Here is a 25,978-nt window from a genome sequence, read left to right on the forward strand (position 1 = left end):
AATATATTCTCAAACTCCTTTACATTCAATGTCCATTTCATTCTCTTTATCTCTCTTCACTCTGTGGTTTCCTGAAAAAATATCAAGTACATTCATCTATTTTGACTAAGGGGTTGAGGGAGTGAGCGGTCTTGGAGAGCGTGTGCACAGGCCCGTGAAGGTGGCAGGACAGAAGGAAGAGGTGGTCAAGAAAGCATTTGGAATGCTTTCCTATATTGGGTGAGGTATTGAATACAAAGCAGGAATGTAATGATGGAATTGTAAAAAACAGCTGGAGTTTTGTGTACAATTCTTAAAAATTGCAGCTATGACGAGAGATTGGATTGGCTGAGTTTCTTTGCCTCAGAACAGAAGAGGCTATGGGGTGACCTAATTGAGATGTACAAAATTATGACGAGCCTCGAGAGGTAGATGTGAAAAACCTGTCAATATGGTCATGGTGACCCTCGAACGCAATGCCACATTCCTGCTTTCTCCCTTTAACCCCATTAAAATCTAAAAATGTATCCATCTCTTTCTTGAATACATTGGGTGACTTGGCCTCCACAGCTTTCTGTGGTCGAGAATTCCACCTTTTGAGTGGAGAAACTGTTCCTCATTCCAGTCCTAATCCCGTATCCTTTTTAAAAAAAAATTTTGAGTACCCAGTTCATTTTTTCCAATTAAGGAGCAATTTAGTGTGGCCTCCACATCTTTGGGTTGTGGGGACGAAACCCACACAAACATGGGGAGAATGTGCAAACTCCACATGGACAGTGACAGTAAGGTAAAGATAGATAGTTTTTGAAGAATAAAGGGATTAAGGGTTATGGTGTTCGGGCCGGAAAGTGGAGCTGAGTCCACAAAAGATCAGCCATGATCTAATTGAATGGCGGAGCAGGCTCGAGGGGCCAGATGGCCTACTCCTGCTCCTAGTTCTTATGTTCTTATGTTCTTATGTGACCCACAGCCGGGATCAAACCTGGGACTTTAGCGCCGTGAGGTAGCAGGGCTAACCCCACTGCACCACCGTGTTGCCCCTAATCCCGTATCCTGACCCTGTGACCCCGGTTCTAGATTCTCCAACCAAGGAAAACATCCTCCCTGCATCTAGTCCGTCCAGCCTTGGTAGAATTTTACATGCTTCAATCAGAACTCCCCCAACGTTCTGAATTCCAGTGAATACAGGCCCAGTAGAACCAATCTCTGCTCATGGGACAGTTCCACCAACTCGGTATCAGCCTAGTGAACCTCCTTGATTTTCCCTCTATGATAAATATATTCCTTTCTTAGGTAGTGAGACCAAAATTGCACGCAATATTCCAGGAGTGGCCTCATCAAGTCCCTGTATAACTGGGTATAATAAGACAACCCTGCTTCTGAACTCAAATCTTGTGATGAAGGCCAACATACCATTTACCTTCCTAATTTTGTGCTGCGCCTGTCTCTACACTTTCATTCACTGACGTACAAGCCTATCCAGATCCCTTTGTACATCCACACTTCCCAAAACAACGATTAAAATAATATTCTTAATTTCTGTTTTTCACACCAAAGAGTAGAATTTGACACTTAGCCACATTGTCCTGCATTTGCCATGTGTTTTCCCACTCACTCAACTTGTCCAAACCACGTTGAAGCCTCCTGCATCCTCCTCACAACTCACAATCCAGTTTTGTTTCATTAGAAAACTTGGAGATGTTGCATTTGGTTCCCTCATCCGGGTCATTTATATATATTGAGAAAAGCTGGGGCCCAAGTACTGATCTCTGATGTACCCCACCAGTCACTACCTACAATCAAAAAAAGATCCATGTATTCCCACTCTCTGTTTCATGGCTGTCAACGAATTCTCAATCCATGCCAATACTTTGGCCTCTGTCCCATGTATATTAATTTTCTCTTATGAGGAACCTTATCAAAAGCCTTCTGAAAGTCCAAATACACCATATCCACTGGTTCTCCCTGATCTATTCTACTAATTAGATCCACAATAAACTCCAGTCAATTTGTAAGCATAATTTGCCTTTCATAAACCCATACTGGTCTTGCCCAATCCAGTTAATGCTTTCCAAATGTTCTGTTTTCATGGCTTTTAAAGTTGATTCTGGCACTTCCCCACGACTGATGTCAGGCTACCTATTTTGTAATTCTCCCTTTTTTCTCTCCCTCCCTTTTTAAATAGTGCGGTTACATTTGCCACCCTCCAAACTGTAGGAACTCCTCCTGAGTCTATAGACCACCAGTCCATCCAATATTTCCAGAGTCACTTCTTTACTCCTCTGGGATGTAGGTTATCGGGACCTGGTGATTTGTCAGCCTTTATCCTCATTAATTCCCCCAGCACCATTTTCTTATTAATATTGATTTCCTTCAGTTCTGCCCTCTCACAGATCCTCGGTTTCCTAACATTTCTGGGAGATTATTTGTGCCCTCTTTTGGAGGAGAAGCTGTTCATGGAGATGGGGGAGGATTCTGGATCAAAGCTCTGCACAGGGTCAACTCTACCTCTTCATGTGAAGGTTGATGCTAAAGGTGATGCACATGGTGCATCAAACTGGGACATGCATGAGTGGGTTCTTCCTGGAGGTGGAGGATAGGTTCGAATGGTGTCAGGGGAGTCCAGCCAACCACACCCACATGTTAGGGTTTGGCCCAAATTCAGCAGGTTCTGGAACACCTTCTTCAAGGCCATGGCCAGAGTGCTGGGGGCAAAGATGGAGCCATGCCCTTAAGTGGGGGTATTTGGGATGTCGTAGCATCCAGAGCTCTTTGGAGAGCAGGGCCGATGCCCTGGCCTTCACCTCCCTGATTGTCCGGCTGGGACTTCTGCTTGGATGCAGGTCGGCAGCACCACCTGGAGCTTCCGACTGGCTCTCCGACCTAGCGGAGTTCCTAAAGCTAGAAAAAGTAAAATGTGCAATTTGGGGATCAGATGAAGGATTCCACCACATGTGAGGAAACAATTCACCAAGCCTCTTCCAAGACCTGTTCATGACCAACACCTGGGGGGTGGAGGGGGGCGGGGGGGGGGGGGGGGGGGGCGGGGGAGGGAGAAGGGAGTGGGGGATAGGGTAGGGGGGGAACAACCAGAGAAGTGGTGGGGGAGGGGAAACAAGACAGGGTGGGGGTGGGGAAGTGAGGAAGCAACTTCCCACCGTGAGGAAAAGGGGACATTTTCCCTAAGATCGAGAGCAGCGGGTGCCCGCATACGGATATGCCAATAAAATGTAAGCTGTATGTTGTCTAATGAAATGCATGGAAGTAAAAGGGATCAGATATATTCATACAAACGCCAGTGAACACGATGTAAGTAGACCACTGTATTTTTTGTTGTATTTCTGTTTTATCTCATTAGTTTATTCCATTTGTGTTTTTTTGTTTTTCTCAATGTTCTCCATATGTGATTCAGTGACACCAATGTAGGTTTTGACCACTTGTATAGCAAAGTGATGTAATTAATTATAACCTCGATTAGGAGGGATGCAATTTGAAGCAAAGATTCACCTAATAAATGAAAAATTCCAATAAAAACGTAAAAGAAAAATTGTGCTCTCTTTTGCGAAGATGTGCTCAATTTTTATGTCCTGATTAGAATTTCCCTGACCAGTGACTGTAATTGTCTTTATTAATCTTTTCTCTTCACATATAAATGGAAGCTTTTACGGTCAGTTTATATGTTTCCTGCAATTTTACTCTCCTGCTTATTTTACCCTATTGATCATTTTTTTGTCCGGGATCTCTGAGTCCAGAATACATCAATCATTTTTAGTTGCTACACAGATTAGCAAGGCTATAAAAACAACAAGCATTGGATTAGGTTCTAGAGGGATTAGAATTGAAAAGTAGGCAAGTAATGTAAAGCCTGGTATCAAACCTTGCCACACCACACTTAGAATATTGGGTGAAGTTATTATTGCCATATTATAAATAGATCCAGAGGCACTGGAGAAGGTGCAGAGAAGATTTCCAAGGATGCTATGAAGACTGTGTAGGTGTACAAATTGGGAAATGGGGAGTTTTGGGTGGTCAGTTGGGATGGGGAACAGGTGATCAGTGGGCAGAGATAGGTGGTTAGCGGGAGGATAATCAGAGAGGTGGTGGGTGTAGTGAGCCGTCCAGTGGGGAGATGGGGATGTAATTGGCAGTCCGCTGGTGGAGATCTGGGTAGGTCAGTATTCTAGTTACCCAAGGGCTAGAAGTGGTTTTGGTTCTTCTAAGTTTTCCTGGGTAACTATTTCTGTCTGACAGTTGGAGCCATCTGAAATTTCTGATTTAAATTGGAGTATCCGATGGTTCCAAGTACAGAGTAATTGCCCATCGAAAGTTTGAACTTCCCAGGCAATTTTCAGGGCAATCCTTCTGTGGGGACCTCTATAAGGTTCCCCAGTGCACTTTTGGGTACCCACCAGATACAACACCCTGGAGATTGAATGTTATGACCAATGTTTCCTCTTGTGTGGAAGAGCGGAACCAGAGGTCATCATGTTATCTTATAAGGTGTCACCAATAATCCCTTTGAACACTCTTTAATAATAATAATGATCTTGTCAGAAGTAGGCTTACATTAACAATGAAGCTAGTGTGAAAAGCCCCAAGACGCCACATTCCGATGCCTGTTGAGGGAGAATTCAGAATGTCCAATTCACCTAACACTGCGGGAGGAAACCGGAGCACCCGGAGGAAACCCACGCAGACAAGGGGAGAAGGTGCTGACTCTGCACAGTGACCTCAAGCGGGAATCGAACCTGGGATCCTGGAGCTGTGAAGCAACTTTACGTTTGCTTGACAATTTATCTATTTATCTTGGAGTCATTGGCGAATTTAGCTACTAAATATTTGGCCTCCTCTCCAAATCATTAAAATGGGTGATTAAATAGTTGATGCCTCAGCGTCCATCCCTTTGGTACTCCACTCATTCCATCTTTCCAACCCCAAAATGACCCATTATCCCAACTGTCTGCTTCCTGTGAGCCAATCAATCCTTTCCCCATGTCAACATGTTACCACCTACACCACCAGCTCTTACTGTGTGTAGTAAGCTTTGATGTGGCACCTTATCAAATGCTTTTTGGAAATCCAAGTTCACCGCATCTGCCAATTCCCCTTAACCACCTTGCTCGTTACTTCCTGAAATAACTCCAATAAATTAGTTTAACATGATTTCCCTTCTCAAAATCATGTTGATTCTGCCTAATCCCATTATGATTTTCTCAGAATTCTGCTGTAGCCTCCTTAGTAATAGATTCGAGCAATTTCCCCATGACAGATGTTCGAGTCCATATTCAGACAGGGGATCAGCAGACCGGCGCATCCCAGGTAACTAAACAGGAGGCAGCCATATTTGCACAGAACCATAACACAGACAAAAACATTGATCTGTACTCGTGTGGAGACGCACATACGCAGACAGAAGACACATACAATCGCCCTCCTTATTCTCCCCAGACAATCCACTATCTTAGATCAGGACTGTGGAAAAGCAACTGTTTACTGTGGGCAGCCTATCAAGGGATAAAAGCAAACACCAGCTGAAATCAAAACCATCGATTTCAGTTTAATTTCAGCCAGTTTGCTTTGAGTTGCACGCTGCCGAGTTGTTGTGGGTGGTTGCAGGAGACACTGAGCAGACAAGGCTGCACCCTTCCTCTCTCACCCTGTGGGTTGGGTGGCCGCTCTTTGACGCAGACTGCTATTTAAATAATGAATTGGGGCAGAGTCACGGAAGTCGGATTCTGAATAATTCAGCGTTTTTGTTTGGAGAATTCACACCGCTTCCTTCAGCAATCAAAGCCAACCCGGAGCGCTCCAGAAATGCCTCTTTCTGCTGCAATAATCCTGGGCTAATCACTTCGGGGTGAGGGGTTTTTTTTTACTTCCTTCCTCCCCCACCCCCCTCAAAACCATTGTCCTTTTGCTATTATTTCGCGGGTTGTGTCTGGGGCGGAGCTCCATCTGTTTGCTTCATTAAATAAAACAGACCTGGGTTCTTGCAGAATGTGGGGTTTATGAGGGGCCGTGCTCTGGTTTAATAGGGACAGAACCTGCTTGCATTTACCTGCCGCCCTGCCATCCCTCACGTCGATTTTTTCTGCATGGACTAGAAGGGACTGCAAGGAGCCAGTCAGTGCCACAGTAACTGCCGTCATGCTTTGCCTGGCCAGATTGCAGCTTTTCACAACATTTCACCAAATGTTGGAAAGAATTGAGATGCAATTGCGTTATGAAAGCAGGTTGCAATATCTGGGGCTTTGCCAGCCGCCAAGCCAACATGATATCGCTTAAGTTTGCAGTAACATCAGCGAAGCTCACAGTGGCTCCCCCACCCCTGTCACTGGTCAGGACATTGGGGAGCTGTGGGTGGTCCCTCCTGAAGCCCAATTTCTCTGGGAAGGGCGACCCACTCTCAGTCTTCCTTCAGAAGGGATAGTCTCGGCTGCGTTTAGACTCAGCCTGCCCCCCTCCCCTCCCTCCCTCTCTCCACTTGTTCAGGGATGGGGCTTCAGTGTGAGGAAGGACTGCGGAAACTCGGCACAGTAAACCCTGCTGGGTCCCTGGTTAACTCCCGGGCCGCTTGCTTCCTCCCTCAGCGCTCTCCATGGTCCTGAAATCAATGTCGGGCAAGAAATTATTGTTGTTGGGGCAACAACAACACCTCCCGAAGGAGAGGGGGGGGGGGGGGGGGGGATGAGAGAGAGAGCAGCCCCCCCCCCCCTCATACCCAGAAATGGGGAGTGAAGGTTCAATTTAATTTGGATGCATTTGCCTTTTAAGTCTTCAGAAATGTTTTTTTTCCCCGCCTGAGTATACGTTTGGTTGGGTTCCGCTGCAGTCTATCCAGAGTGATGAATGTTAAGGCTGTGAGTCTCCCCGGGTTCTTTGGCAAACTGTCTTATGGACTATTTTCAATAATCACTCTCGCTGCCATTCTACATCTTTCTCAGCTGAACCACATCCTGTGTTCCCAGGAAGAACCTTTTTCTCCTTACGTGTTGAACAGTCTCTGAATGCTTGAAGATTGATTCTGCTGAGCTCCCCAGGGGTTGAACTGTGGGCTGCCGCTGGTATTGAACGCTGCTTTGGACTATTTTCACTCTTAAAACCTTCCCATTTAGCTATTTCATATCAAGCCAAAATCTATAACAATATGTGTATTTCCTTACACATAAAGTTATCGAATTTATACACAGAATATCTACAAAGAATAACTATGGATCAGGTCAGTAATTAGGTCAGTACAGTGGCTCAATCTCTTAGCTCATATATAAAATATATCCCCTCTCCTTTTCCATTTCGATTCTATGTTAGACACAGACAACTATCCAGCTTACAAATGGAGATGGAATTCAATGTAACATTGAATTATAGGCTTAGAATAGGCTGATGACTAGATTCTGCTTGTATCTTCCCAGCCCAGTTGCCTCTTCACATTGTTCCTGAATACAAATCATAATAAGATCACTCATATTCTAACAGAATCTCTCCTTCTCCCTCACACTTCCCATGTCTCAATAATGCTCCCTTGATGCTGCATTGAGTCTGGATCACGATTAGTTCCAATCTGTTGTGGTTTTCTGTACAAGTTACATTTTAAAATGACCCTCTTCAGATCCTACTCTTTTCTATCAACAACCTCAGATGCACCATCTCGCTTATCTATGAAAATTACTATCAGCTACCATGTGGGCATCTAAAGCTTAGTTCTGGGCAACATGTTTTGTCCTTGTTTTTTTTTTAAATTTAGCATACCCAATTCATTTTTTCCAATTAAGGGCAATTTAGCGTGGCCAATCCACCTGCCCTGGGTTGTGGGGGCGAAACTCACACAGACACGGGGAGAATGTGCAAACCCCACATGGACAGTGACCCAGAGCCGGGATCAAACCTGGGACATCAGCGCCGTGAGGCACCAGTGCTAACCACTGCCCTATGTTTTATTCTTGTGAATCATTGTGTGTATATTGCTGCTCTGTCCAAAACGCTACCTGCCCCTCCCCAAGTTGCTTTTCCATGATCAATGTGCACTCATCCAGAAGTCATTGCCATTCCAATCAGGTTAACTTTACTAAACTGACCCTTTGTTATTAAAGAAAGTTAACCACCTCAAACTAATTCACATTGTCATTTGTGTGGATGAATTATGCCATTTTCATAATTAGAACTATAACTCGTGATTAAATGGACTAAGTATTGATAATTTTGCTGTACAATACTGGCAAGGCTGTTATAGTTTTCCATCCCTTCTTGCGGTAAGAAGGCAGAGCTGTTTCTTTGCTTGCACTACTGCAGTCCTCTACTGATGATGCTCCCACGAAATGGTGCCCAATGCACACTGCTGACACAGTGCAGCATTGATGGGAAGGTTTAATATTGATACTAATGGTGAGAGAACTAATCAGGTAAATGGCTGTGGCTTGGATGGTCAGAAGCTGCCTTGATATCCACTCTGATCTCTGCTCTAACATGCAGCTGTTGCTTCATGTCTGGAACAAGGCTGTGAAGAAACCTGAAGCCAAATGGTCCGGGTGGAGCTCAAACTGAGCATCACTGAGCAAATTATTGTTGGGTTAATGTTGCTTGCACGTTTTATTAATGATTGGTCTGCTGCTGATGGGTTGACCCATTAGTTGAGTTAGACTTGTGAAAAGGACAAAGCTGGATGATTTTTGCCATTGTGGGTTTTATGCCTCTGTCATTGTTTGTCTAGAAGAGCAGTTAGCTCTGGCATCCAGCGGATCATTATTAACGTTAACAAGCGGTCAGACCACATTTGATAACAACCATTGTGACCCCAATCTCCAAGAGCCAGTTCCATAGTGCCTATCAAATAATTAAAATTGTGCAACCAAGGCAGGTTAAAGTTGTTCGATGCACCAAGGCCGTGGTCCAGCTGAACGGTTTTGAGGCTGTAAATAATGATTACTCCTTTTCCTATACCCCTAAACCTCTTGTTTCTTTGCTGTCTTACACTTTTCCTACCAGGTCACTGAAGATGGCCAATGATAAATTTGTAATGATTTCTCTACTGAAATATATTGAGTGTCTGAAGTGCAGAGAGAGGCCATTTGCTATCTATACTGGTTCATTGAAGCGCTATTCAACCAGTCCTACACCACGTTCTTTCCCACAGAGTCCTGATGAGTTTTTCTTTTTAAACATTCAATTAATTTATGCCTGCAACTGACGTGTTTTTTTCATTCATTCACATGATGTTTGAGTCACTGGTAAGGCCAGCGTTTATTACTTATCTCTAATTGCCCTCAAGTAGGTGCTGAGGAGTCACGTACATTGACGTACATTGACGTACATTGTCTATCAGTACACCAATTCAAATGCCTCCATGACTTCTCCCCCACTACCTCTGTAATATCTTTCTCCGAGATCTGTGTTCCTTCAATTTTGCTTCCCTTTTGTCTTTCATTGGTGGCAGTACCTTCAGCTGCCTAGGTTTTATGCTCAGAAATTCACTGCCTGAACCTCCACACCACTCTCCTCATCTCTAAGATACTCTTTAAACCCTATCTCTTTTACTAAGCTTTTTAAAATCACCTCTTCTGTTGTCAATCTTTGTCTCCCTACACTACTTTGAAATGCTTTGGCATCTCCTGGGCGTTAAAGACTAACTTTTAAATGTATTCATTCGTGGGAGATGGGCGTCGCTGGCTGGACCTGTATTTATTGCCCATTCCTAATTACTCTTGAACTGAGTGGCTTGTTAGGCCATTTCAGAGAGATGTTCAAGAGTCAAACAATTGCTGTGGGGAAGGAGTCACATGTAGGCCAGACCAGGTAAGGATAGTACATTTCCAACCCTGAAGGACATCAGCGAATCAGATGGCTTTTTATGAAAATTGACACAGTTTAATAGCCATCATTAGACTTTTAATTGCAGATTTTTACTGAATTCAAATCTCACATGGTGGGATTTGAAGCCTGGTTTCTCCATCACTGCTCCACTGCCTCCCCTCATTAAAGGCATATCAGAAATGCAAGCGGTTAAACGCTCAACATTTTCGTATGAAATCTCTTTTCCTCCTCTTTTAAGTTAACTTGGCTCACGTTTCCATTAACAAAATACGAGTTGGCCTAATTTATTTATATATAGTATGCTTCTGAACTTCCAGTAGGGAGCTGCCCTCACAGTAATTGTGGATCAGAGCTACGACCTCAGCATTGCCATTTCAATTCTCTGACATAGTCACCCATGAGGGCAACTTTCACCAAGAGTCAAGAGCCAGCCCTTTCTCATTAATTGTGCCTCTGTCTGTCCGATACAGTTCAGTTATGATCCGGGACATTCTCTTTTGTGGGGCGTAAGGGAGGTGGTGCTTGTTAGGGTTAAATTTCCATCATCGCTTACAATTTTCAAGGCTTCTTTTGCCCATCATTCCAACGACTCCCCATGGTGCTGAAACCTCTGCGGTTAACAATTTGGTGCAGTACTGAGTCGGACTCCAGCTATCTAATCCATCGGACTGTTACCCCTCTTCAACTCTGAATAAGAGTTACACTGACTCAGAACATTAACTCTGTCTCTTTCTCCACAGGTGATTCCAAACCTGCTGAGTTTATCCAGCGTTTTCTGCTTTTGTTTCAGATTTCCAGCATCCGCAGTATTTTGCTTTTATATTGCAAAAATGCACCTGATCATTTCTTTCTCAGTGCTGAGTGTGGTATCTGGCTTTGTGCAAAGTGATTGCTACATCTCCTAAATTACAACAGTTACTGTACTAAGTATTTCATTGATTGTCAATCATGAGGTCTTCAAAAGGTATTTTATAAAAGTATGTCTGCCTTTAATATATTTCTTTCTTTCCTGTGGACCAGATAATCCAGCTGAGACACAAAGCAAAACACCTCATTCAAAACACCAAACATGATTGGAAATTGAAAAGCACATGCTGTGTACTATCTCCGTTCTATAATCAAACAGAAGGATAGACAAACAGTGAGCAATAGCTGGTAAATCAACAAGACCGGCCATAGTTACATACTTGACTGAAGGTTCTAGCTTGTACTGTGGTTTCCAAATGTGTTAAGAGCTGTTGAGATCTGACCCAACAGGACATCCACCAGGCACTGGAATGTGGCGACTAGGGGCTTTTCACAGTAACTTCATTTGAAGCCTACTTGTGACAATAAGCGATTTTCATTATCATTTTGCATTTCATCCTTCAAGGCGATCTGCACAGCAGGTGTCAGGTGATCATTTCACTGTTTATGGCAACAAAACTAAGCTTGACGTTGACCTCACCAAGTGGCCCAAAATGCATTTTCCACCAGGAGTTAGTCAACAGCAGTCCAGCGGGTGAGAAGAGTGCATTATGGCAAGATAAGGCCTTTAAGTGGCCATTTAAGGTCCTCAATCGACCTCCAGGTGGGAAGGCCACCTTTATGTTTACCTGTGCTGGTCTTGATCAGGGGGAGGTGGGAGGGCAGTGGAATGTACACCTCGCAACCCCCCCCCCCCCCCCCCCCCCCCCACCCACTCACACGGCCTTCACCACCTCAGAGATTTCATGGGGCTGGGAGCATTCAATTCTGCTCCATTATTCTTTCAGGTGCCATAATGTGCAGTATGTCCAGTAAATCACTCTGAAAACAATGTGGTTAACCTCATGTCAGCAATGACCCTGTTTAGAAAGGAACAAGATGTGACTGCTCTCCATACTGAATTAACCATGGGGGTGAACTGGAATGGGAGCTACTGTCTTCAGTATGATTAATATGGCCGCTGATTGTAGATGAAGGGTGGTACAGTGGTTAGCACTGCTGCCTCACAGCTCCAGGGACCCGGGTTCAATTCCGGGTGACTGTCTGTGTGGAGTTTGCACTTTCTCCCTATGTCTGCATGGGTTTCCTCCGGGTGCTCCGGTTTCCTCCCACAGTCCAAAGATCTGCAGGTTCGGTGCAGATTGTCCATGATAAATTGTCCCTTAGTGTCCAAAAAGGTAAGGTGGGGTTACGGGGATAGGATGGAGGCTCTTTCCAAGGGCTGGTGCAGACTTGATTGGCCAAATGACCTCCTTCTGCACTGTAAATTCTAGATTCTATGAAGTATTTTCAGCAATTGCTCTGTTATATTTACCTGTGGAACTATCAGAAACAGAATTATCAGCTACTTTGTCAGGGTACACGTTATTTGCAGTGGGACAGGTTTTCAGCTGCCTGTTTGAGTGTGATGTGTCCCAGGCCATTTATGGAAAATATCCATACATTTTCCATATATGGTTCAGCAGAGTCGAGGGGCTGGTTTAGCACAGTGGGCTAAACAGCTGACTTGTAATGCAGAACAAAGCCAGCAGCGTGGGTTCAATTCCCGCACCTGCCTCCCCAAACAGGCGTCGGAATGTGGCGACTAGGGGCTTTTCACAGTAACTTCATTGAAGCCTACTTGTGACAAGAAGCGATTATTATTATTATATCCAATTCACATTTCAAAATGGCAAAAGACAGGCAATCAACACACTGAGAAAGCAAGTTAAAAATCATCCCCAATGTTTCCCAGATGGTTACTGAGAGTTAAATTGATTTAGGAAGAGTAGCAACGCAGGAACATAGGAATTAGGAGCAGAAGAAGGGCAATTCAGCCCCTCGAGCCCGCTCCGCCATTCAATCAGATCATGGCTGATCTCTTCCTGGTCTCAAATCCACCTCCCCACCTGTTCTCCATATTACTTGAACCCATTTTCTAAAATCAGAAATATATCTGTCTTCTTGAAATTTTTTAATGATCCGGACCCCACCACACTATTGGACGGCAAGTTCCACAAATTCACCACCCTCTGCGAGAAGTAGTTCCTCCTCATCTCAGTTTTAAACCAACCGCCTCCCAACCTATCTCTGTGACCTATGAGTAAAAGTACCGAGGGAATAAATGAACTTCCGAGAGAGTGAGGAAAGGATTTACCTGAATGGTACGAGGGACTGTGTTCCCTCTGAGATACAGATGTTCACAACAATTCAGCAATGTTGAATATATTACACAATGAAATAAGCAGGTCTCATAAAACAACAGAAAGTTTGAGGGAAAATTGACCAGTTATATGACCAGACAACCATATAAATGAGATGGTTCAGAAAGACGCCATTCAGCCCATTATGTCTATGTTGGTCAAGAAAAGAAGAAAATGAAATGAGCTACTAATTTTAACCCTACTTTCCTGGTCTGTTGCGTTTGCAGCAGAAATAGAGCTTGTCCCTCTCAGAGCAGAGTTAAGAGCTTATTTAATTGTAGTGCACAAAGTGATAAGAAGTTTTGAACAATTAAATAAGGAGGAACTGTTTCCAGCACCTGGAGAACCTGAGGGGAAAGAGGAGGATAATTCTTTGACAGTGTGTGTTGTTATGTTCCAGAATGCGATGTCTGAAAGGCTGTGAGAAACAGATTATAAAGAAACTTTTCAAAGGAAATCTGATAAATACTTGAAACCAAAATTTTGCGGGGCATGGAAAAAGAAAAGAGGGCGCTAAACATATTTGATTGGCCTTTCAAACATCCAAGAGAGATGGGCTTCTCTTTGATTTTATAAAGAAGATGGGAAGTAGGAGAGGTGATTAAAGGTGCCGAAAAACTGACAGTGTTGGAAGTACTCAATAGGTCTGGCAGTATCTGAGAAAAGAGATGCAAAGTTAATGTTTTGAGTTGAATATGACATCTTCAGAGATAAAAGGAGGGCTTGATGTCACTGAAAGGGGGCACTGAAAGAGGAAGCTCAAAAGGGAATGATGGGGATAGCGCAAGATTTAATGGCAAATATGTAATTGAACAAAAGGCAAAGGGAGTAGTCATGGTTGCAGTACAGACACAAAAGCATTTGTCCAGAGTGAGTGTGAATGGCAGAATGATGAACAGCAATGTCTAAATGCAAACATTTGTAAACCTAGATTCAGGCTGGCCTGGATTCAACACTGATTCACATTTTGAATTCTGTCTCACATTTTGATTTTTCTTTGCCATATGCCAGTCTGAATGGGCGTAAAGTGAAAAGCTTCAGCAACATGCAATATTAAAGGTAAGGGTTTTTTCTCTTTTGTGGGACGGGATGAATCAGCAATGGTCTCTCCAGAACATGCAAGGGTAGTTCAGACGTCCCCTGTCCGAGACTCCCCCGATTCCTCAATATGGGTGAAACCTCCAGAGCTCTGTTTCCTCCATTTACTTGACCACTGATAGTGTGGGCAAGGACCTCCTGTTACAGGCACCTGGTCAACTCTTAACTGTGGCTAAGAGACTGAACCAGAGCCATAAAGTTTTAAAATTATAAGACGGTACGGAAATGTCGATTTGGTCCAGGAGTGATATTATAAGAAATATGGCGTGGTTATTTTATAAACAAACTTTATTAAAACAAAAGAAAAGAAAACAATATTTGAAATTTTACTTCAGCTCTAACACTAACAGATTACATGTAGTTTCTTAGCCTTAACACACTAATTCCCATTAAAAATTACTTTGAATACCCATGCCACATTCATGACTCTAACACAATCAGGCTAAGGCAATACTTGTATTTACAAAGCAATTTTTCTTCTGTTCAGGACATTTTTTCAGAGCCCTTTACCAAAGCATGCCTCAATGTCAACTTTCATGACCTCTCCGGTCGATTTCCACAGTTCTGGATTCTTTCTCTCTCTCTCTAGGTTCTGCCCAGCACCTCAAACAAAGGTTCTCCCCTGAGATGGCCAGACTTGAATCCATTAGCGTTATCTTGGTTGTCGGATTTCCCACTCCTGGTTTTACAATAGAGCAGAGCTATTCCACTTATATGCAACTAACCTTCAATTGACTGACAAATAGGGCGTCAGACTCTGTGATGGGCTAATGGCTGATCAAACAAGGTTGTCCCGAATGACATTGGATCTTGAGTGGATCACCCTGGCTGAACCGGGGCATCCTGCGTATTCCCACTATCAAGGATAACTCTGAAGGGGACAAGGTAACCCAGGCTATGGGCGTATCCCTCTGACTCTGCTGCTCGCGGTCTTTTCCTTCAGTCTGTTTAACCTCTAGCCACTGGGCTAAATCGCTCGCTTTTAAAGCAGACCAAGGCAGGCCAGCAGCATGGTTCAATTCCCATACCAGCCTCCCTGAACAGGCGCCGGAATCTGGTGACTAGGGGCTTTTCACAGTAACTTAATTTGAAGCCTACTTATGACAATAAGCGATTTTCATTTTCATTTTCAAATTGTCTTCTGCATCTTGGGACCCCATTCCTGTACCCAAATTCCGAATATTTCCCTGTCATGACACTCATTAAATGGCCTCCTGTTAGTCCAACAGCAGTTTGTCAATGAGTTTTGGTAGTTAAACCTAGAATCAAACTTCAGCCAGCACTTTCCTGTGAGCTGTTCGGCCCACTCAATGAATTGAAATACATTTCCCAGAGGTTTGTCGATAGAATAATGTCTGAGCAATTTAGTTAGTCAGGTCATTGGTAGAAGTAGCAACTGTTTGATAAATTGCTTATTAGTCATTGACATTAACCCCCCCCCCCCCCCCCCCCCCTCACCTTCAGTATCCTCACATTTGCGTATTGATTTTCAAGAGTACTTTTCAAAGGTTAAATATTGTTTACTTATTTAATTAACATGATTAGATTGTTCACATTTTTAAAAAAATGGCATGGTTGAATACATTCAGCCACTTTGATTAATTTTCTGATTCTTCCTTCTTAAAAAGCCCATGCACCCTTTCCGTTCTCTCCTTCTATCTCCCTGTCAACCTCTCCACACCTCTCTTCATCTTTAGAAATATATATTTTTTTACTGTGGTTCCAAATATGGATTGAATATAAAGAGTGGGCCTAATTTTGTTTCTCCTTCATGTCAGGTATGACTAATCTAATCTTTTGAGAATTGATAGATATTTGTATTTGTTCATGGGACGTCGGGGGGTCACAGGCTGAGGCAGCATTTATCGCCCATCTCTAATTGCCCTTGAGGGGGCAGCTAAGAATCAATCACATTGCTGAGTGTCCGGAGTCACATGTAGGCCAGAGCAGGCAAGGATGACGGATTTCCTTCCCTAAAGGACATAGTGAACCAGATGGGTTTTTACGACAATCGACAATAAAACTTTTAATTTCAGATGTTTTTTTTTGTTGAATTCAATTTTCACTGTCTGCAGTGGCAGGGTTTGAACCTGAGTCCCCAGAGCCTTACTCTGGGTATCGCTTACTTATCCAGTGACAATACCATTGTGCCACCCCCTCACCAAGTATCAGGAAAGGTTTTCACGATGGATTAAAAAGGCGAGGAAGTGATACTTCAGTAAAGTTTTGATCCCGCACTCTGCACTTTCCCAATACCTTAAATCTGTTTCCCCTTGTCCTTTCGCCATCAGTCAATGGGAAGAGTTTTCTTTATCTACCCTAATTAACCTTGTCATCATCTTGTCACTCTCTATAAAATCTACCCGAACTCTCCTTTGTTCCAAGTGGATCAACTCCTTTTTCTCCAATTTAACCTGCAAAAATTCCCCCATCGCTGGAACCATTCTGATAAATCTCCTCTGCTTCCTCTTGAGGACCCTCACATCCTTCCTAAAGTGTGGTGACCAGGTCTGGATGTAATTTTCTAGTTGTGGGAGAACTAGAGCTTTGTGAAAGTTAGACATAATCTTTCTGCTTTGGTAGTCGATGGGTCTACTTATAAACCCAAGATCCCATGTGCTTTGCTAATTATCTGTGTACTCTGTCCTGCTGCCTTCAAAGATCTATGCACAGGAGGACTCGCTGATTTCAGTCCCCGGGCTAATTTCAAGATTGTTAACCAGCTTTTTATGTGCTGTTTCATCAGAAACTTTCTTAAAATCCATATAGACAACATCCACTGCATTCTCTGTTATTTCATCAAAAAACTCAAATAGATACGTCAAGCATGACCTGCCTTTTACCAATCTGGCTCTCCGTAATGAAGTCAAAAGTCTCCTGCTGCTGGTGATGAGGAAACTTTGGGAAGTCAGGAGGTGTCCTGCTGTCTTCTAAAACAGGTCTGAATGTAGCAACTTAAGTATGAATTGGGTTTTATAAGACCCAGGGCACAGACAGTGTGAGGGTTGTCAAACACGCCAGCTATTGGTAGCCAAATCCTCAGTTGTCCAAAGTTATCTTAAATGATTGTATCCAGTTACTTAATTCTGACATTCAGGCTCCCAAGGTACCTGTGGCTTTGTGCTGATGCTGAATCTTTTCTGAGCTGCAAACCCTTTGGCTGAAGATGAAACGCACATGACATTTGTTGCTCTTGACTTTTCTGAGATGTCTTCTTATTGAATCATAGAATTTATAGTGCAGAAGGAGGCCACTTGGCCCATCGAGTCTGCACTGGCCCTTGGAAAGAGCGCCCTACTGAAGCCCACGCTTTCCTATCTCCATAACCCAGTAACCCCCCTCCTAACCTTTTTGGACACTATGGGCAATTTAGGGTGGCCAATCCACCTAGCCTGCATATCTTTGGACTGTGGGAGGAAACCGGAGCAGCCGGAGGAAACCCACTCAGACACGGGGAGAACGTGCAGATTCTTCCTGTGCAGATATGCTTTTATTCTTTTGCTTTACGTCTTCTCATTTCTTCAGTGCTTTCCGAGATTATATTTAGACCCACAGACCAAGCATGAGGTTTGCCCCTTGTCTGTGAAGATTCAACAATTCCCAGTAAGCCTCAACAAGCCACCTGCAATAGAAAACTTAAAAGTCATGCAGGGTTCATATTCCTGGTCACTGTCCAATGACTTGTCGTGGATGGTGCTCTGTTGCCAGCATTCATTGTCCACCCCTAATTTCATTTGAAAAAGCAATTAAACGGCCTAGAAGCCATTGAGTTACATCCAAGAAGGCAGGTCCACACCACCTTCTCAAGGGCAATTAGGGATGAGCACCAAATAACATCCATCAATGGGTAAAAGGTTAGGTAGGGTTACTGGGTCATGGGGATAGGGTAGAAATGTGGGCTTAAGTAGGGTGCTCTTTTCAAGGGCCGGTGCAGACTCAATCGGCTGAATGGCCCCCTTGTGCACTGTAGATTCAATGATTCAATGATATCATGTGCATGCAAATGCAGAAATGAATACACCTGTAACAACCTATATACATAAACATATGCGATGCATATAAATGAACATAAGCTCATTCACATAACAATATTCTTAACTAAATGTTTCTGTTTCCTTCAGTTTTCTGGAGAAGTTGCAGACTTGAGCAATGGATCCAACACAAATGTATCAAAGGTCCCCCTGTCAGGAATGTAGGGATCACTATTCTAGGTACCTCTGCCCAGGCCACTGGGTGCAGCTCAGAGTGTGAATGAGAACGAAAGAAGGAAAAGTAATTTTCATTTATGTTGCCCTCAGGACATTCCAGAATGCTTTGCTGCTGCAGAATTGCTCTATGAAGTGTAGTCAATGTTACAATGTAGGAAGCACATCGCTAGTTTCCAACAACATGTTCCCACAGCAGCAATAAGGTAAATGACCAGGAAATTAGTTCTTTGGTAATATTGGCAAGGATATGGGTGGATGTGGGTAAGAGTAGTACCCTGCTCATCTTAATATAGTATTATGGGATGGGTTACATGCATCTGTGCAGGCTTCATCATTGAATCAGCAAATAATAATCCAAAACGAGGTCATTCAGTCCATCATGCTTCTACTGGTTCAGTGAAAGATCGATGCAATTCCTCTTGTTTCCCTACTCTTTCCCCAATGTTCTGCAAATCTTTCCTAGCGAATATTTATTCAATTACCTTTTGAACATTACTATTGAATCTGCTTCCATAACCATTTCAGCTGGCGCATTCCAGACCATAACAGGTCCGATAAATAATAACTTCTCCTCCCTTGTGGCTCTTCTGCCATTTCTTTTTCAAATTTACATCCTTTGGTTACTGGCCCTGACTGCGGTGGGAACCCGTTCTGGGAAATAGAACATAGAACATTACAGTGCAGCACAGGCCTTTCGGCCCTCAATGTTGCGCCGACCTGTGAAACCACTTTAAAGCCCAGCTACACTATTCCCTTATCATCCATATGTCTATCAAATGACCATTTGAATGCGTTTAGTGTTGGCGAGTCCACTACTGTTGCAGGCAGGGCATTCCACGCTCTTACTACTCTCTGAGTAAAGAACCTACCTCTGACAAGTGTCCTATATCTATCTCCCCTCAATTTAAAGCTATGTCCCCTCGTGCTAGACATCACCATCCGAGGAAAAATGGGATGAGGCATAATGGCAGACAACGATAATCTTGCCCCGGTGAGATTCATAGAATTTACAGTGCAGAAGGAGGCCATTCAGCCCATCGAGTCTGCACCGGCTCTTGGAAAGAGCACCCTACCCAAGGTCAACACCTCCACCCTATCCCCATAACCCAGTAATCCCACCCAACACTAAGGGCAATTTTGGACTAAGGGCAATTTATCATGGCCAATCCACCTAACCTGCACATCTTTGGACTGTGGGAGGAACCGGAGCACCCGGAGGAAACCCACGCACACGTGGGGAGGATGTGCAGACTCCGCACAGACAGTGACCCAAGCCGGAATTGAACCTGGGACCCTGGAGCTGTGAAGCGATTGTGCTATCCACAATGCTACCGATCTCGCCTGGCTACCATCCGGCCCTGAAACTTTGCTTCTTTTAAAAACCACAAAAGTAATGGAATTCATATTCCAACTCCCTCGTTGGAAATTCAAGATGTTACACCTAAAAATCTCAAGCTAAACCTCTTGGCACGGAGCCTAAAAATATAGCCAGGAATAGCGACAGAAGTGGAAATCCCTTCTGCCACAAACACTTCTCGACTTACGTCATCTCAGCACCCACCAGTAATGTGCGCTGTCAGGCTTCATGTTAGCGCTGAATCGTTCTGCTTGTGAGGCCTGTTTTACACTGCTTGGCTTCACGAGGCATATATCAAAAGAGATTGTGTTTGTGATTAGCTGTATATCATTACCATTGATCTCCACAATACAGTGAAGCTGCGATGGGCTTTAATTGAGTTTCATTATTCTGCGCAGCAGGAGGGTGATCCCGGTGTGACTCCGCATTCCAAGCCACCCCTCCTTCCCACGTCCTTCCCAGCCCTAAAAGCCCATCCAGGTACCAGCTGCGGCTGACCGGGTGACGTGCTTGTTTCTGTGTCAGAGGGTTCTGGGTTCAAGCTGTGTGCGTGTGTGTGTGTGTGTTTGTGCCAGCTGGCAGTTACATTACAACTGCAATTACACTTCAAAAAATACTTCATTAGCTGTTAAGCATTTTGGGATTTCCTCAGGGTTGCAAAAGCTGCTATATAAATGCACCACCACGACCAGTGGTGCTGACTGGAATCCATCAATCTGCCTTACAGTTAAAAACTGGGAGAATGATGGTGGGGCATCAACAGATTGGAGCCAAATCTCAGCGGTAGCTCTTGCCTCTCAGTTAGGGGCTGTTTAGCACACTGGGATAAATTGCTGGCTTTGAAAGCAGACCAAGCTGGCCAGCAGCACGGTTCGATTCCCGTAACAGCCTCCCCGGACAGGTGCTGGAATGTGGCGACTAGGGGCTTTTCACAGTAACTTCATTGAAGTCTACTTGTGACAATAAGCAATTTTCATTTCATTTCATTTCAGAAGGTCTTTTGTTCAAATCCCATCCTAGAGTTTTCAGGAGAGGCAGTGGTGTGGAGGTATTGTCACCTGTCTGATAAGCCAGAGACCCAGGGTAACCCTCTGGGGTTATTGGGTACGAATCCCACCATGGCAGATGGTGAAATTTGAATTCAATAAAAAAAAATAGAAGTCTAATTGTCGTAAAAGCTCATCTGGTTCACTAATGGATAGGGAATTTGCCATCCTTGCCTATGATTTCAGATCTGCAGCAATGAGATAGATTCTTAACTACCCTCTGAAATGGCCGAGCAAACCACTCAGTTCACGGGAATCCCACATAATAATTTTTTAAACTGCAGGAAATAAATTGCAATAAATTTCTGTTATTAACTGCTCACCATCTTGTGTTTTGACGCTGTTTGGGTTCAAAGGGTTTGAGTAGCGAAAATGGACCATCAGAATGAACTTGGGGTGATCACTCACCCAATTACAAAGCAACTGGATCGAGCTCTGGTCAGTTTGCTTCTCGAGGACTGTAGCCAGTTCTATTCGTTAAGAAATAAAAGGAAGATGCAAGTATTGGAGGCAGTGTAGAGAAAAGTCAGGAGGATAATTCCCAGGTTCAGTGTCTGAAGTCATGAGGATCTTTTGGAGAAACCTGGGTTTTTCAGCCTTGAAAGGAATCATCTGAGAGGTGAGTAGGAATATAGAGAAAGTTTAACCCAGAATATTACTTTAATTTAAACACCTGGAGTAGTGGTGGTGGTGGGGGGGGGGGGGGGGGGGGGGGGGGAGAATGGATACGATGCCGAACAGGCGCCGGAATGTGGTGATTAGGAGCTTTTCACAGTAACTTTATTGAAGCCTACTCGTGACAATAAGCGATTTTCAGTTCATTTCATTTCATTTCATTTTCAAATTGGTTATCTTTAGACGTGGTATCAGGAGATTTCTGTTTAACTGCAGTGATTCATGCATGAAATGGTCTTGTGGGTTTGTTTGGAAGGAAAGGAGATATTTTGGGAAAAAATGGATTCAGCAGTGAGGAGACCAGAAGATGCCCCTGTTTGGATGAATTGAATGGGTTGAGTGGGCTTCCTCCCTCGCACTGACTCACGAGTTGTGCTGTTGTCCAAATCCGCCTTTCACATCCTGATTGATCAATGATGACTTGTGGCCCAACTATCAAAAAATACAAATCGGGCTTCTGTCATCCTTCACGCTATTCCAATCATTTTACCCCTCTAGCACTGCCTCATTGTGATGACTTGTCCACTTTGGTTCCCTTCCAATGCCTTCTCCTTCCATCTATGAAGGGACTTTGCATTATGGATGAGCTGAATTGTTTTTAATCGTTATCCAGCTCAGTACTGTTAATGTAATCCGAGAGCAAGGCTTGAAATGATAGCATGATTCAATTTTAGCCTGTGTCATATTGCACCCTCTCTAGTTCAGAGGACCACTGACATTGCAGCTCACTGCTGATCTGACTGTTTCCAGTCAGAGTTCCATGAAGTAGGTCAAAGTCCATAAGGTGTCCTGTATTGCCCTGTCCACCTTATCCACCAGAGATTTGTTGATCCCGTAGATTCTGAATAATATTCCTTTGGGAGATCCATTTTAATATGCTCCAAGTGGATACTTGCTGTTCTTTCTTGCAACGACAGAGTGAACACACATTTGTTTTTTCCCATTCTGTCGTCCGCTCCTAACAGTGTTTCGACCTCTGAGGGTTGAATATCACTAGTGCTGACTTCCCAAAATACATTATATTCTTCATGGGTGGGTATGACAATTTGTGGAGTACAGAAGGTGATTGGAATTTTAATGCCATTACAGATCAGCTTCTGAGAGGATTGACTTGTTGAGTGGCAGGATAAGAAAATATATGAGGGGAGATTCTCTCGGGCTGCCGGTGAGTGACAGGAATTCTGATGGCTCAATGAATCAGCTGTCAGGCAGAAAATAGGTTTCACGGTGGTCATGAAACCTGTTGGGAGTCTCCCATCCGCTCCGTCCCGCCCACCGGCCCTGGGGAGGTTCCCAGCAGTCCCCAAGAGGTTCCCACCCAGACCCAGCGGGAACATGCAAATAGCTCATTAGATCTGATTTGAATCTCATTTATGGGCAGGACGCCTGATTCACCTGACTGCTGAGATGCACCAGTCCTCCCAGGCGTGAATTGGGGCAAGACCTGAGAAACGGGGACTTGGCAGCTTGCGCTCTCAGGGGATGGCAAGGGGGTGATTATCCTCCCTACTGTTGTCTCTGTGTGCCTGGGGGGGGGGGGGGGGGGGGGGGAGTGGTGGTGGTCCTGCATGGGAGGAGGGTACGAGGCATTGGTGCTGGGCTGGAAGGGCTCAGGTCAGGGATAGGGCTCATTTGGTTTGTCTTCCCATCTACTGCTGATAAACCCTTTAAACTGTCCAAGGATCTGGGAGATGAAGGTAAATGTATTCCCTTTAATGTGGTGGAAACCTTGAAAGTGTTTTTTCGCAGTTAACTTCATTGTCCTTTAACCTTTTCAAGCTGGTTCGCATGCCTAGAAGCCAAAAAGCTTGGAACTCCATTGTTTCTATTCAGTTTCATGGACTTTTGCCTTTTAAATGCCTTTTGATTGATACGTCCATGTAGTTTCAAAGGGAACATTATGGTTGTTTATTTATATAGCTCTACAGGGGTCCATTAACTCTCAGGTACTTCCTCTTTTGAGCATATGTTTTTCTAACCATAATTTTTTTTAAAGGGGCTGTCTCTTCTTCAGAGCTTCCTAGAAAGAACAGGTTCTTGGTCTAATTGCTGCCCCCACATCCTCTCTTACTAGGATGAGACGATCCAACCTCGGAAGATGGAAATGACATCCATCCTGGGAAAGACCCCAGTTCCTGAGCCACTCGACACAGCACAAGCCCCCCACAACACTCACCTCCCAGGAAGGACTCACCTCGGCACCTTGGAGGCAATTGTAGGGAGGGTACTCACCCCCTTGCATCTCCTCGGGACGCCAGGTTGGCACTGCGAAGGGGTGGGGCCTGAGGGTGAATTGGGGGGAGAGCTGAAGAATGGGGTGAGGAGGGAATGAGGGATTGGAGATCGGGGGGGGGGGGCTGAAGGGGGCCTGGGGGTTTGAAGGGAAGGAATGGTGTGGTAAAAGGGGTGATTGAGGGGGAGGCTATAGTGAGGGAATGGAGGAGTGCTGCTCCCTTGCCAGTGGTTAGGGTGGGGGAGGCTTGCCAGTGAGTAGGGAGGTGGGTTCCTTGCCAGTGATCCGGTGTGGGGGGGGGGGGGGGGGGCTGCAGGAGTAATCTGAGATTGGGTCACCCTTTAAAGCGATGGACAGTGTCATCAACAGTGCTATCAAGCATCACTTACTCAGCAATAACCTGCTCACTGCCGCTCAGTTTGGGTTCCCCTAGAGTCATTCAACTCCTGTTCCCATTATAGCCTTGGTTCAAACATGGACCAAAGAGCTGACCTAGAGATGAGATTGCCCTTGACACTGGGGCAGCATTTTAACAAGTGCAGCATCAAGGACCCAAGCAAAACTGGAATCAATGGGAATTGGAGGGAAAATTCCTCGTGGACTGGAGTCACACTTCGCACAATGGAAGATGGCTGTGGCTGTTGATGGTCAATCATCTCAGTCCTGGGATATCAGTGCAGGAGTTCCTCAGGATAGTATCCAAGGCACAGCCCTCTTCAGCTGTTTCATCAATGATCATCCCTCTATCATAGGGTCAGATGTTGGGATGTTCACTGATGTTGCACAATGTTCAGCAGCATTCAGGACTCCTCAGATACTGAAGCATTCTGTGTACAAAAGCAGCAAGGTCCGGACAACATCCAGGTTTAGATTCATAAGTGTCAATAAATATTCACGCCACACAAAGTGCCAGGCAATGACTATCTCCATGAAGAGAGAATCTAACCATCACCCCTTGATATTCAATGGCATTACCATCCCGGAAACCTCCACTATCAACATCCTGGGGTTACCAGTGACCAGGAACTGAATTGGACCCAGCCATACAAATACTGTGGCTGGAAGAACAGGTCAGAGGTTGGGAATCCTGCAGTGAGTAACTCCTGTCCTGACTCCCCAAATCCTGTTCACAATCTGCAAGGCACAAGTCAGAGTGTTGTGGACTACCCCCTGCCCCCCTCCATCACCACCACCACCACGTGCCTGGATGAGTGCTGCTCCAATAAAACTCAAGAAGCTCAACACCATGCAGGACAAAGCAGCCCCGCTTGATTGACACCCCGCCCACCAACCTAAACATTGAATCCCTCCACCACCAGTGCAAAGTGGCAGCACATGTGTGCCATCTACAATATGCACTGCAGCAACTTACCAAGGCTCCTTTGACAGCATCTTTCAAACCCTTGACCCCTACCATCTAGAAGGACAAGGGCTATGGATACCTGGGAACACTACCACCTGCAAGTTCTCCTCCACGTCACACCCCATCCAGACTTGGTTCCTTCACCATCACTGGGAAGATATTCTGGAACTCCCTCCCTAACAGCACTGTGGGTGTACCTGCACCATATGGACTCCAGCAGTTCAAGAAGACAGCTCACCACCAGCTTCTCAAGGGCAATTGAGGATGGACAGTAAATGCTGGTCTAGCCAGTAATGCCCACATCCTGTTGAAGGATAAGGAGAAAAACGTTGTAAATCTGTTAAAAAAATGTATTAATTTTAGAAGCAGAGGCACAGAGTACAAACATATGGGCAGCAGGATAGCACAAGTGGATAGCACTGTGGCTTCACAGCGCCAGGGTCTCAGGTTCGATTCCCCGCTGGGTCACTGTCTGTGCGGAGTTGGCACGCTCTCCCCGTGTGTGCGTGGGTTTCCTCCGGGTGCTCCGGTTTCCTCCCACAGTCCAAAGACGGACAGATTAGGTGGATTGGCCAGGATAAATTGCCCTTAGTGACCAAAAAGGTTAGGAGAGGTTATTGGGTTACGGGGATAGGGTGGAAGTGAGGGCTTAAGTGGGTCGGTGCAGACTCGATGGGCCGAATGGCCTCCTTCTGCACTGTATGTTCTATGTTCAAGGATGTTGTGGTAAATATTTCTAAATTACTGGTTAGGCCCAGGTTGGAATAGTGCTTTTCTCTGGGTGTTACACTTCAGGAAAGACATAAATATGATGGAGAGTTTGTAAAGGAGATTTATTACAAAGGTAGCTGAATGCAAACTTCAATTATGCAGAGAGGCTGAAGAGAGTCGAATTGTTTTTTCTCGAGCAAGCAAGGTTAAAGAGAGATTTAATTGAGATTTTTGAATAGACAGGGGAAAACCAGGATGGTTGCTAACCGGAGAACACAGACTAATTCTAATTGGCAAAATAAGTAGACAGGAGATGAGGAAAAATGTTTGAAGCAGAGAATATTTATCATTG

The 25,978-nt window shown here is 44.6% G+C and overlaps 1 protein-coding gene across 1 annotated transcript in view; it reads left to right on the plus strand.

Moving 5' to 3' along the window:
• The first annotated feature begins 5,706 nt into the window (after window positions 1–5,706).
• The window catches only part of LOC119976172 (probable cationic amino acid transporter), a 103,679-nt gene continuing 83,407 nt past the window's right edge, over window positions 5,707–25,978 (plus strand). The window contains exon 1 of the mRNA XM_038816448.1: window positions 5,707–5,836. The gene's annotated coding sequence lies outside the window, so the exon portion shown is untranslated. The remainder of the gene's footprint in view (window positions 5,837–25,978) is intronic.

The sequence above is a fragment of the Scyliorhinus canicula genome, chromosome 13 (genome assembly GCF_902713615.1).
Source record: "Scyliorhinus canicula chromosome 13, sScyCan1.1, whole genome shotgun sequence".
Classification (NCBI taxonomy): domain Eukaryota; kingdom Metazoa; phylum Chordata; class Chondrichthyes; order Carcharhiniformes; family Scyliorhinidae; genus Scyliorhinus; species Scyliorhinus canicula.